Genomic DNA, 14,133 nt, shown 5'->3' with positions numbered 1-14,133 from the left:
TTTCTGAAATTTAACAGCTGGCTCTCAAGAGTACGTTCCAGCCAGCGCTGCACACCACTGACTCCAGCCCCGTCGGAGACGAGGAGGCTGAGAGAGTGAGTGGGGGCGAGGCCCAGAGGTCTGGTGGATGAGCCGGTGGGGATGACACGGGGCAAGTAACTCCTGGGACCTCCAAAAATGGAAAGCAAGGAGGTAAGAGATCCCTCTTGTTATGTAAAGAATATGCAGTTGTCCCGCAGTATCTGCAGGGGAATCGGCTCCAGGACTCGGATACCGAAACTCACAGATGCTCAAGTCCCTTATCTGAAACGATGTAGTATTTGTATATAACTTATGTGCATCCTCCCATATACTTTAAATCATCTCTAGATTACTTCTAATACTTAACACAATGTCAAAGTCATGTAAATAGTTGTTATACTGTATTATTTAGGGAATAATTACAAGACAAAAGGTCTGTACATGTTCTGAGGCCTAACTACATAGGACATTTCAGCAACAAGGTAACGTTTTGTTTTAGAAGATTTTCAATCCACCATGAATATGAACTGAATATGAACGGCTGACTGTATGCTGTTTTTTTAATATACATACATACTTATGATAAGGTTTAATTTATAAATTAGGCACAGTAAAAGATTAACAAGAAGTAATAATAAAACAGAACAATTATAACAATATGCTATACTTAAAGTTATGTGAATGAAGTCTCTTTCAAAATATCGTTTGTCCTGTACTGATACACTGGGCGAAGGGACGATTCACGTTCCTGGGAGGAAAGAATGAGATGGTGCAAAGCGTCATCATGTTATTCAGAACGGTGCGCAATTGAAAACCTATGAATTGTTTATTTCTGGAATTTTCCATTAAATAGTTTTTGACCTCTGTTGACTGTGGGTAACTAAAACTGTGAAAAATGAAACCGCAGCTAAAGGAAGAGCAGTATATTAGAAAATATTATAATTTTGAAAACAGAATTATAAGAGGTATAAGCCCGTAGTAACAGACATATATTTGGAGCCAAGTTTATAAAATTAACCTTATAATATATTTTTTTAAAAATCTCAAATTCATTGTTTTACATCCAGGGCAAACCTTTGCAAATGGGAAAATTTTCCTAACTTAAAAATTTAAGTTTAATGGTATTTAAAACAAAAACCAGCAATTTGTGAACCTTGGCTATAGAAAGACGAAGTCTTTCATTTGCGAGTATAAATGACTTGTGAGAGCAGCTCAGGGTTAAAGAAACTACTAAAAGAATTTGAGGCAGTGTTCCAGTTATTAACTGTACGTAACAAACGACTCCAAAACTTCGTGACTTAAAACAATATCTTATTATCTCTCTGGGTCTGGTGAGTTGACTGGGTTCATCTGGGCAGCCTATCCTTGGGGTCTCCCATGTGGTTACAATCAGATGGTGGCTGGGGCTGGAGAACTCCGAAGACCCCACTGGGCCAGGCATCCAAGATGGAGCCCACCTGAGGCTGGTGGCTGATGTTGGCTGTTAGCTGGGAGCTCAGCTGGGGCTGTGGTCACCTGGAGTGCCAAGACATGCTTCTCTATGTGGCTTGGGCTTCTTACGACATGGCGGCCAGGATCCAAGAATGAGCATTCCAAGAGCTCGCATTCCAGGAGATTAACGTGGAAGCTGTAAGACTTCTTACGACCTAGCTTTAGAAGTCACACTGTGTCACTTCCACTGCATTCTGTTGGTTACGCAGGTCTCACCTAGATTTGGTATGGGAGAGGACTACTCAGTGGCATGAACACTGGGATGTATGGTTTGCTGGGGCCCATCTTTGAAGACTAAAAACCAAATGGGACCAGAGAGCACTCTTACCTAGCATAGGAGTTTTGAAAATTATTTCTATTTTCATGGAAAAAGAAGAAAGATGGTTTGTTGTCTGTTTTTCATAAAATTTAGCTGTTTTTGTTTTTGAAACTTTCACACGTAGCTCCTAACATGTATGCACAGGTTTTTCATCTAGTGAGGCTGAAAGAAATTGGCCTTATCTTTACGAGACGCAGGAAGGATATTAGGCGAGTCACCTTCTCTGCCCCCAAAAGAGCAGGCATGACTCTGCCTCTGGCCAGAGGAAGATGCGACAGTATCCTCAGGCCTTTCTTGTGGGCATCTGGAGGAGCAGCAGCAGTGGAGATGGACTCGCCTTTGGGTGCCCTCGGTGTAAAAACTTACTCTGGGCCACAGAGTGGAGAATTTTAGATGAGAAAACCCATGATCAAAAGAATCCACTCCATTTTGGGATGATGTCTAGAGTGAGGACGTGACTTTGTGAGCTGTACACACCAGCTAAGTAGTGTGAGAGTGACCAGAACTTCGTTCATCTAAGTCTTAATCTCATGGTCCTCATGAAATCAAGCCTTCGCTGTAAAGGTTCCTGTTGTTTCTGTAGTGGTTCCTCGAACCTAGTGATTTTGGTGCTCCTCTTTAGTGAGACTCTGAGAAAAGTAGCCTGAGACCATGGGTGTGAAGACTGCACGAGTCTGCTCTGGGGCCGGGCTGAGAGCCACAAGCCCAGTCCAATCTCTCCCCAGATAAGCCATGGGAAGGTTTTGCCTTGGGTAAATAACCCTACATTTCTGTATGCACTCAGCAAATACTTATTAGACCCCTTCTATGAACCTGGCACTGCCCGAGGCTCTAGAAATACACCAATGAGCAGAACTCACGCGGCCCCTGGCCTCTGGGGACTTACGATCCGGTGCAGATAGTCTTGAACGTTCCCACCGGTGTCGAGTGGACCAGTCTTTGTTTAGAACAAAGATGGTTGGCAATTATGTATTTTTTCCTCCAGACAGATGAGTTATCATAATTAAAATTTAACTCAAATTAAATTTAGAGGCATTCGCTTCACATATTATTTTCTAAAAAGTGAGACTGGTAAGATGATTATGGAACGGATCTCGAATAAAGAATTTCAAATGAGAGAATTAAGCATAATGAATTCCCATGAAAGAGATTAGTTACTGAGTTAATTCTTAATTTTCCAAAAATCATTTCATAAACAATAGCTCCCTGGCATGGAACTAGAGTCTTTGAAAACTCTGCTTCTCCTCAGAATTCTTGATATGACCTCATCTTATTGCATTGTTAAATAATCTCAACTCTTTTGGGTGTAACTGATTTAACAAGTTAACACTCGATACGGTTTAGACAGCGTGTCCTCTGGAGGAGCAAGATGGAGCAGGACTGGGCGATTACAGCATGGGAATGGGATTTGGGCCCCTGGCGCCTGGCTCCCTGAAGCAGCTCTCGCCCTCTGATTTGGCCGGTGATGCCTTTGAATGGGTTAAAAAGTTGTCAGAGAAGATAACTGTCATTTAGTCAAACCTGTCGTAAACATGAATAGTTTGATTAAAGTCCATTTTTCTAATCTCTATTTAATGAACATTTATTGAGGACCTATTATGTACCAAGCAATATAGCTAACAGAGGTCCCTATCCTGGCACAGCTTAGCTTCCAATGGGCAGAGACGCAGGAAGACAAGTGAGCGAAAGTGGGAATTAGTGCTATGAGGGAGTAAGACGGGGTCATGTGACAGGGAGCGACTGGGGGTACTTTCAGCCGGGTGGTTATCCACTGTGGAGGGGACTGGCCTAAAGGTCGGTTGTGTCTGATCACTGTTCAAACCGGCCTTTGGAAGGAGATTAAGCAGGATAATGAGAGCTCTGGGCACAAGGTCAGAAGTTCTGAATTCGTTAACTAGCTTCGCATATGGTAACTGTGTGATCTTGGCCTTTCAGGGCTTCTGTTTCTTCAGTAAGTCCAAAATTAAGAGCTAGGATTCAGTGGAAAAGTTTTTTTTTTTTTTAGTTCTAACATTTAATATCCACATGAGGTTTTAAGAACCTATGCTATTAGGTTTTAAGAACACCTGGGCTTGGTAAGGTTGCCCATAGAAACTTAATCTTGTTGGCCATGAATGTATTCTTGTTAATGCTTAATGTTTCATTGCTTTATGATCCAGGGCTCTTCATCCTCACAAAAAGCTGGTGGAGATAAAGAAACTGAGGATTAAAGCAGCTAAGTAACAGACCCAGTTTCACATGGACAGTAAACATGGGGTCTATTGAGCAGGGCTTTAATGAGTGACAGCTGAATACGACTGGATCAAAACAGCCCTGCTCGAGTGACAAGATCTTCTTTTCTAAGGCTGAATACTATTCCCCCGTGTGTTTGCACATGCATAACCTGATATTTTCTTTATCCGCTCATTTGTTGATGGACACTTAGGTCGTTTCTATATCTTGGCTATTGTGAACAATGCCTCAGTGAACCCGAAGAAAATTCTGCCATTTGCAACAACATGGATTGCAAATGAACCTGGAGGACATTATGCTAAGTGAAATAAGCCAGACACAGAAAGACAAGGACTGCATGATATCACTTATATGTGGAACCTAAAAAAGTCAGACTTTTAAATGCAGAGACAACAGTGGCTCCCAGGGTTTGGGGATGTGGGGAATGAGGAAATGAGGAAATGTTGATCGAAGGGTAAAAGGTTTTAGAGATACAGGATGATTAAGTTCTGGGGATCAAATGGACAGCATGGTGACTACAGTCAATGCTGTATTGCGTATTTTAAATTTACTGAATATAAATCTCAATCGTTTTATTGTACATAAATTATGCCTTCATAACCTGACTGCCTCAACGAAAGTAGTAATGTATATTTGTGCGTGTGTTTTGGTTTTGAAATGTTTTGAGTGAATAGCTTTCTCTCGGAAAAACAACCCATTCTTCGGCAGTGTCTATTTTCTGAGGATGTCAAATGGGGTCAAAATGAATAACAGTTCCATCAAGAAGAATCTCTGTTACCCAGATCAGCTTGCTCAAGTTGGGAAGCCACGATAAAGAGTTTAGAAATGATAAATGAATAACCTTTCATGGCTGCAGTCCCTAGGACTCACTTCTGCTTTGTAATACATTATGAATCACTTCTATAATACATTATGCCTTTAGCATCATCACTTATTTCGACCATATATAGACTGCAAACTCTTTGAGGTCAGAGAAGCAAGTGGAGCCCAAAGCATGCAAGGTCACACAGGAAGCAGACTTTTCCTTCAGAGTACAAGTTATTCGAGGGCAGATATTAGGAGCAAATTTACTTGTAGCATCAAGCACAGTTCTTCTGAGGGCAAGAATACCCACTAAATCTCTAAGCAAATGTGGATATTTACCTTTCTGGGACACATGCTGACAAATTTCTTTGTATATTCCAATCTGAAGAACCAAGCCTTGTAAAAATATGAAACACCCCAGTCCAGAGTGAGGCAGAGGACTGAGTCAGGGGTTTCATCTTAGTCAAAGGGATGCACCAATTTACACATCTCCTTTTCTCTTTCCTGGCATACCTTCCTCATGAGTCATGAGCCCAGGCCCCCAGGGTTCTTCCAGGAATCACCATCAGTCCACTGGAGCTGGCATGTGTATGCAGGTCCTTTTGACTACAAGAAACAGAAGTGAAATCTAAATCGGCTTAAATAATTAACGAAAAGAAAAGTATTGGTTAATGTGACTTAAAAACCGAGCCTGTTCCAAGAGCAGGTTCCCAGAGGTGTCACCGTCTCTCGTCTCCGCTTCCCTCCCTTCCTCCTCCGTTCGGAAGCTTATGCGGGTTCGGGCGTGGTGACCAGCAACTTCACATCTTAACATTCCTCCTCCAACAGGTTGGATTGTGATAGCAAAGGGAACATCTTACTTCCCGACGCTTTGCACAAAAACCCTGGGCCTGGCGATCACTGCGACGGGGTAGAATCCACTGCTGGGCCAGCCTGGGACGCCTGGACCCAGGGATGAAGCACACAGTCTGGGGACCATGGGAAGGGGCAGGAAACTCCCCAAATAGGAAAGCAGAATGCTGTTACCGGAAGGGGAATACTCACTTCGGTGAGATGAAACCAGTGTTTCTTACCTCATCAAAAGTCTGATTATTCAGAGCAGTTTAGCTCCCGGGTCTGCGAAGTGGCGGGAGGGGAGCTGCGTTTGTGTCTTGTAACATCTAACCGGGTAAACTGAGTCCGGGGATTCAGCGTGTGTCTCAGAGGCTGCTCCCAGCCCGGTGAGTTTGTTCTTGGTGCTCCGTGCCCTCTGCCTCCTTTCGGGTCATCTTCCACTCGGGATCTGGCTTGTCTCCTCCTCCGCTGTATCCCAGGCCATAGTCGTCCTCAAGGCCCAGGTGACCTTTTTCTGCAGAGGCAAGGTGGGAGCTTCTCAGAGGAAACTCTTCCTAAAAAAGGCAAGTGGCAAGTTTTTTAAAAAGGGAACAAATGAACCGAATTAAAACAAAATACAATATAGTACTCGAAATGCCTTAACAGGACATATATTATAGAGCATGTAATTTAGTTCAAGTTAAGTAAAGCCAAGTCATAGATTAGATCCCAGAGTGTCAGAGCAGACCTTTAAAAGTCCCCTGGTTCACCCTCATTATCCTCTACATGGGGGCACTGAGGCCCTGGGGAGGGAACAGCTTCCCTAAAGTTAACGTCAACATCAATGCCAATGTCAGAGCTGGCCCAGCACCAACATCTTCTCCTCATCCATCTCTGTTTGCAGGTACGATGTTTCTGCAATGATCCTTCGTGTGGCCCACACATGTTGAAATAACTCTTTCTAATTTAAAAAAAAAAAAATTTAAGCAATTTATATGAACAGATAATGCATTCTCATAGTTCCCAAATCAAAAATTCATTTATTTATTTTTATTATTTATGCCTACAACACCTGGTCTTCCTAGGTGGTCTCCCACGCAAGTACTAACCAGGCCTAACCCTGCTTAGCTTCCAAGATCAGACATCAGACTTATTCAGGGCGGCATGGCCATAGACCACAGACTGTGGCTCCACTGGGGTGTGAACCCAGGACCTTCCGCGTGTAAAGCAGATGCGCTACACTATGGAACCACATCTCTCAAATCAAAAATTTAAGAGGGAATGGCATAAACAGCCTTCCTCTCTCCCCTGTCCCCTTTACTCTATTCATAGGCAACACTTTTTAATAGTTTTTTTTTGTGTGTGTATTCTCCCAGGAACATTTCCTGCATATACAAACAATTTAACGACGTTCTCATTTTCCACTTTTCAAACGCAAATGATAGCATACTATAGACTTAGCTTTGCATTTTGCTTTTTCCACTATAGTAATTTACCTTGGAAAACTTTCCATATAGTATACAAAGAGCATCCTCGTTTATCTTCACAGCGATTTCGATGATTTCCAACATTTGGCTATTATAAACAACACTGCAACAAATAACTTTATATATATGCCATTTCATGTGTTTATGATTATCCATGTAAGATAAATTTCACAAAAATGAAACAGCAGGATCGAAGGGCATTTGCGTTTGTTGTTTTGATGGATGTTGCTGGATTGACCTCCACAATGCCATGTCAGCGTAGACTCCTGTCATATCTGACGTGCCTCTTTCTCCAGGTCCTCCCCAACATGTCCTGTCCCCAAATGTTCCATCTTTGCATGTTTGATGTAGTGAGATGGTATCTCAGCATTTTTCAATTCAAACTATAGAAATATAAACATTAATAATTGAATCTCCCTTCCTCATTTTTTTCTGAATCTCATTTCCAGGGTAATTCCTATTATTGCTCTGATGATAGTGATCTCATCAGGTATAATTTGCATCTTTTCTTCTCACAAATGCCGTTATGCAGAATGTACAATTCTGCCTCATTCATTCATACAACAGATATTTCCTGAGCACTTAACAGATTTTAGGCCCTAGAGATAAAACCCTAAACAGGACAAACACATTCCGTCTCATGGGGCTTATATTCATGGGAAGACATTTAAAAATGGAGAAACAACTAGACTATCATTTAGGAGAATGTTAAGTGCCCTGAAGAATAACACAGGGTGACGTCATAGAGGGAACTGAGGTAGGGACAGAATGACCTGCCCCTCCCTTGCCTCCCCAGGGTCACTAGGATGGCATGTAAAGCGACCAAAGTGCTTTCACACACTTACTATGAATAGCAGTAATTTTTTATTATTTATTAGTTTTGGCCCGAACCAATCTGTTGCTTTGGTATTATGTAGACAGAACTTCCGGATCGCCATTAAGACTGCTCCAGAGGTTCTGAGCTAGTGGCAGAAAAAGCCATTTCAGTTCCCTAAGTGAGCTGGTGCCAGAAATCCAGATATCAGTCTAATTCTCAAGGACACAGCCAGGACTTAGTTAAGAGGAAATCAACTCCCTTTCATCAAACTCAAAAACAACTCGCTGTGTCTTACAGGTTTGGAAAATCCCATTTGGATTTGAGATCCAGCCCAGTTGCATGACGCGGATTAGGCAGTAGAAAGTACCCTGCTCAGAGGACCAGGTCAAAGGAGCTGTGCGCCTCTTGTGTCTGTGACTTAGGACTAGACCGAGTGGTGGACCTAAAGACTTCTGGACAGGTAGCTTGATTCGAAGCATAGAGTCAGCTTGCTGCAGTTCTGACTCTGACCTTAGCCGTGCGTCGTGGTGTCCCTTTTGGAAGCCGACCGGAACCCCATCTTGCACTTCGGTCTGATATAAGTCTCGTATCTTTGTACTTAGGTTCCAGCTTCTCCCGGACAGGGACCTTGCTTAGCTCCTGCATATCTCTCCTTGAGGCCAGTCATGGTCTTGTTACCTGCTCTGAGGCCTCCCAGAGAATTCTCTGGCCAATGCCTGCTGCCAGGTGTGCAGTTCCATGTCCCCAAGACCTGGAAAGTACTGGACTTCATCTTGCTGGACTTTCATCAGACTGCTCTCTCTCTGGCCAGCATCCGTCCCTGCATTTCCTTAGGTGTCATTCCGCCACCTTCAGCTTTCCACCCACGCCATGGCCAGAGTGAGGCTAGATGAGAATAGTGGCTTCCAGCCAGATTTAGGAGGGGAACTTCTTTTACTCATGGCCTTTAAGTGGAATCCTTAAACAGCAAGCAGGAAAAAAAAAGAGCTTACTTAGTCTAATTAAATCTTCCGTAAGAGAAACACATCATTGTTTGCTGAATCCAGGAAGCACCGAAGAACTCCAGAATTCTTCAGAATTTAGTTCAAAATTCTGGACCATGTGATCTAGTCTATCCCTTTCTATTTTCTTTGTAGCCCAGAAAACTAAGGGGCTTGCTAAGGTCACACAGTGAGACTGGTAGAATGCAGCCTCTAATATGTGTTTCCCCCAAACAGAATGTTAATTCTACCTTCGAGAGGATACAGACCTTCCTTGCCAGGCGTCACTCCTGTATCCTCGGTGTATAGGGCAAGGCCTGACACGGGCAGGTACTTTAGTGAATGAATGAACAAGTTTTGTTGAGGAGCCTTTTTTATGCCAGTCTCACTGCCCTTAGCTCTGAGAATGGAACAGAGAAGAAGGCCGACCAATTACGTTCCCTCTTTCACAGAGCTTAGAGATAAACAAGGACTTGGACCCGAAACAATTATGACAGGAGGTTAATGAAATAATTACAACTATCTGGACCCTTACCGACAAGAGGGCAGGGGCCGGGCAGGCCTCAGAGCTGCCCACTGGAGTAAGGTTGGGGGTTGGGGGAGAATGGAGGTAGGTCAACCCCCAGGTCCACCTGTTCCCTCCTAATGCCTTGTCTTGCTTAAGAGAGCTGGGCTCTGTCATCTCTGTCATCTGTCTAAGGGTGTGGCTGAGGCCTGCCTGAGGGAAGGCAGTGACCTCAGTTGCTCAGCTGCAGGAGTCCTGCCAGGCTCTGTCACACCTATAGCGAAGCTGTCTCTGTTTGGAGTCCTGGGTCAGGCAGGGACAGGGCAGGTAACAAGTCTCCACCCATCAGCTGTATATTCTCTTCCCTAAGCCCTCCCACGCTGTCAGCTTCAGTCCAAGATGTTCTTTCTGCCTGGGGTGGCCACTTCTGCTTTTTGCTGCCTGTCAAAATTCTTTCCACCCTTCAAGGTGAAGTTTAAATACTACCTCCTTCAGAGAACCTGCCCTGATTACCACCCCCAGTTGCTCATCCAGGAGGAAGTGGTGACTCCCTCTTCTGGCTTCACATAGTGCCCAGACTCTCTGTCCGTTTTTGCAAGCACAGAAGCAAATTATGAGTTCCTTGGGGGTGTTAGACCCTTCATCCGTTCATTCCATAGCTATTTATTGAGCACCTGCTATGGGCTGGGGGTTGTAGGCAAGATCTCTGCTTTCATAAAGTTTGCTTTCTGATAGGAGAATCAGAAAAAAAGCCAATAAACAAATGAAATATTTTCAGGTTGATGAGGGCTGATACAAAAAAAATGCACGATAGAGAGTTTTGGGATAGGGTGTGTGTACACCAGGTTAGACAAGTCAATCAGGGACAGCCGCTGAGAAGGTGAAATTTGAGCTGAGGTATGAATGACAAGAAGCAGCCAGCTATGGAAAGAGCTGGAGGAAGAAAAGGGCATTCCAGGTTGAGGGGAGGGCAGGTGCCAAGACCCTGAGGCAAGAAAGCGCTGGGTGTGTTTGCAAAACAGAAAAAAGGCCAGTGTTGTTGAAATGACTGTGTGTGTGTTGAGAGGGGGCCAAAGAAGGGGGTCAGCGAGGTGGCATGACCCGGGTCAGATCCAGCCTTGTGGGCCACCGTGAGCCTCGTGGGCTCTCCTCAGTGTAGGAAGACACTGGACAGTGCTAAGCAGGGGAGAGGTGAGACCTGACTGATGTTCATTCATTCATTTATTTGGTGATGCCTCATGCTTCCTTTGTGACGGACACAGAACTAGGTGCTGAGAACACAAGGACTGGAGATGCGCCTGCCCTCTAGATGTGTATGTGAAGTGGAGGTGCCTCCCCTGGATAGTCATTCCACGTGCAAGGTCTGCTTTTCCTCGTTGCTGATTCAGATATTTTATATGTCGGGTTCCTCTCACCCGTTGTTGTTGAGAGCGGGCTCTGTGAGCTCCTGCTGCATTGCTGGGAGCATGTGAGAAATGCAGACTCTGGGGCTCCACTCCGGACCAACAGAATCAAAATCTGTATCTCCAGTTGGATTTGTATTCGCGTTAGACTTGGAGAAGGACTGCTCTGGAAGTAATCAAGGTATGGAGTAATAGACTCTTACTAACCAAGCTGAGAAAGCAGTAATGAGTCAGGTGCCAGTTCAGCAATGAATAGTGGGGGCTAACAACCCCTTACATCAGTGCTTCTTAAAACTTTGAAGTGCGTACACATCACCTGGGAGTCTTGTTAAAATGCAGATTCTATTCAATTAGTTTAGAGTGGGACCCCAAGTTCTGCGTTTCTAACAAGCTTTAAGGTGATGTTTACGTTGCTGGCCTAAGGAACACAAAGCCTTGTGTGGCACTCGGCACGTTAGTCCACTTGATTTTCATGGTCGCCCTGTCGTGAGATGTTTATTTACATTATATGGAGCAGGAAACAGACTTTATAGAGCTTAGAATCGAGCTGTGGAGCCTCAACTTGTTTTTCTCATCTGCAAAATGAGGTTGATGATACTACTGCCTACATCGGAGAATTTCTTGGAAGAGTAAATGAAACAAAGCATGTCATGTGCTGAACATAATGCTTGGCACATAGCAAGGGCTCAACACTTGGCAGCTTTTAAAAAATTTTTCTGGGACTCGAGTCTAGCTTTTCTGACTCCAAAGCTGGGGTTCTCTCTCTCAGGTTAGTAGAAACTAGAAATTGGCTCAGTGAGCAGGTGAGGTTAGGAATTAAAATATTTAGCAACAATTGAATATGGATGGAGTCGGCTGGTGGAGTTGAGGATATTCGTGCATTTGGAGCTGCTTACCCATTAGAAACTCCCCCTTTTCAGCCTGTGCTGGAGATACACAAACATACCTTTTGGTCTCTTCTTTTTTCCCCAATCCTAGACTACATGCTCACGACCTGTCCTGACAATAGCCATGACCTCGAACTTGTCACAGTTCAATTGCAAAGATCTCAGCATGCTGTCCTCTTTCAGGCATGGATTCTTAAGGAGCTGTCCCAGTCCCCAGCTGGCCTCAAGCAAGACTTCCATGGCCACACGTCCATTCAAACAAAGAAGCCATCTCCAAGAGCAGATCATGGTCTCAGTCGCTAACCACTCAGCTTCTGTTTTAGATAGTGACATTTCTAAAATTCCTCCAAATCCTGGAGATGTACTGTCAATCATTCCTTAATAAAAATAATCGGTATCCCGCTCAATAATTTATAAGCACTTCGTTTTAGTTCATCACCTTTTAAAGGTCATAGGATGAATAGTATACAATTTGAAAATGAGAATATTAAAGAGGTTAAGTAATTTGTCCATTATCACTTGTAGGGTAACCGCTTTTCAGTTCTGAGTTCATTTATTCAACCAATATTTATGGAGCAGCCAGTATGAACAGGTCCTATGCTGGGCCCTGAGAATACAACACTGAGAAAAATAGGCGTGTCCTTGCCTTCCTGGAGCTCTCATTCCAGTGAGAGAGACCCACGTCAAACCAATAATCATGCCGACAAATGCATTACTGCCGCTGTGATAAGAGCTATGGAGAGAGGTAGATGTCACGGCAAGACATCTTAACAGAGGAGGCTCTGTCTTGGCCACCCTTTCATGCAAAGCCAGGAAGCCCTCTCCAGTCCTAGGGAACAAGAGGCAGTAAGACCCAGGCTCGTCGGCCTGCCTGGGTTCGTAATCCTGGCTCTGCCACTTAGCAGATTCTAGGCAAGTCACTTCTCTTTTCTTCTTCATTTCTTCTGCCACGTGGGGAAGAGAAGGTCTCCCCGAAGGCGGCTGTGAGGGTTCAACAAGATAATGGCTATGAGGTGCTGCACCCGGTCCATGGCTGGCGCACAGCGAGTGTTTAAAAGTAGTAGTGATAGCTTCATAAGGGTGCTGGCAGAGCCTGCGTGGTTTCAGAGCATGAACTCTGATTCTCCGACTCGTCTAGGTGGAAGATCTCTTGTGAAATGTGCTAGCTGCCTCCTTCAGGCTTAGCTGATGTGAGCCCTTATCACTGTCCTAGAGAAAAATAAATAAATGAAAGCTCCTCAGGTTGGCATCCAAAGATTATTACCCTCTCTACTTTTTCAGCCTCTGTTTGGATGTTTGGATCCCATTCTGGCCGAGATTAACATGTTATTTGGGAGAAATAGACAATATGCCACATACAAATAAATAAACAAGATAATGTCAGATTGTGAAACATGCCTCCAAGGGGGCAGAGGTAATGTGCTAGAGACTGTCGGGGTGTCTGTGGGCAGCTGCAGGGGATGATGAGGTGGCTGGGGAAGACCTCTGTGAGGGGTATTTAAGCCGGGGCTGACTGAGGGTAAGGAGCTGGCCAAGTGAAGGGCCAGGGCAAGATCCTTCCAGGCAGTGGGAAGAGAGGGGCGACCATGAACAGAACGAAGCGGAGGGAGGAGACGAGCATGCTGTGAGCGGGCGAGGGAAGGCGGGCAGGGGCTAGGTCAGCCTGGCTCTCTCCGACTCCCACCGTGCTGTGGTAATCACTCTGTGAAGTCCTTTCCATGTTGGGGCGGGCTTGGGGACCGAGGTCTTTCATGTCTGCAGTCCCAGAACAGGGTCTGGTTCCTAGTCAGGACCCAGGAACTATTGATCGAACGAGGACCAATTTGAGACAGGGATGGAGAGCCTGGGAATGGAGTCCGGGTGACGTGGCACGTCTGAGGCAGTCTTTGATGAATCAGCACCCTCGGTACACTTCCCCCCAACTCATTCTGGTAGTAACTGGGCCTTTGCCCAAATGCGAAAACAGCTGCAGAAGAAGCCTTGCCTCTGGATGAGAAAAACATAAATCATCATCTCTCCCAGGTGGAGGCAGAGCTGAACGGGATGTGTTCTGGAAACAAACATGAGTGGTTGATCAAGACCTAATCAATTTCAAAATAGAAACTGGAACTGAGTACAAATGACATAAGAGGAAGCACAGAGGCACGGCCTTCCCAGAAAATCAAATAGGCCGGCAGACAATGAGCTTTGACAAAGAGGGAAACTGACAGCTGAGCACGATAACTAGGAAGAAGTCAGACCCAACTGGGATGAGCCAGTGCCCAGGAATGAGGGTCTGAGTCATCACTAAATGGAGCCTCAGCCACACTCAGCTTTTCCTGACTGCCTAGTGAAAACCATTTGCTCAAATCCTGTTCTATTTCAAAACATCACC

General features: G+C 44.7%; 1 long non-coding RNA gene across 1 annotated transcript in view; it reads left to right on the top strand.

Annotated features, from left to right (window-relative positions):
- The first annotated feature begins 8,284 nt into the window (after nucleotides 1-8,284).
- Nucleotides 8,285-14,133, top strand: part of LOC112475231 — an 11,549-nt gene continuing 5,700 nt past the window's right edge. The window contains exon 1 of the long non-coding RNA XR_003044625.1: nucleotides 8,285-8,444. This is a non-coding gene — a long non-coding RNA (uncharacterized LOC112475231). The remainder of the gene's footprint in view (nucleotides 8,445-14,133) is intronic.

This window comes from Pteropus alecto, unplaced genomic scaffold (assembly GCF_000325575.1).
Source record: "Pteropus alecto unplaced genomic scaffold, ASM32557v1 scaffold40, whole genome shotgun sequence".
NCBI lineage: Eukaryota > Metazoa > Chordata > Mammalia > Chiroptera > Pteropodidae > Pteropus > Pteropus alecto.
Note: the sequence above shows the minus strand (reverse complement) of the source record. Positions and strands in the feature narration are given on the sequence as shown.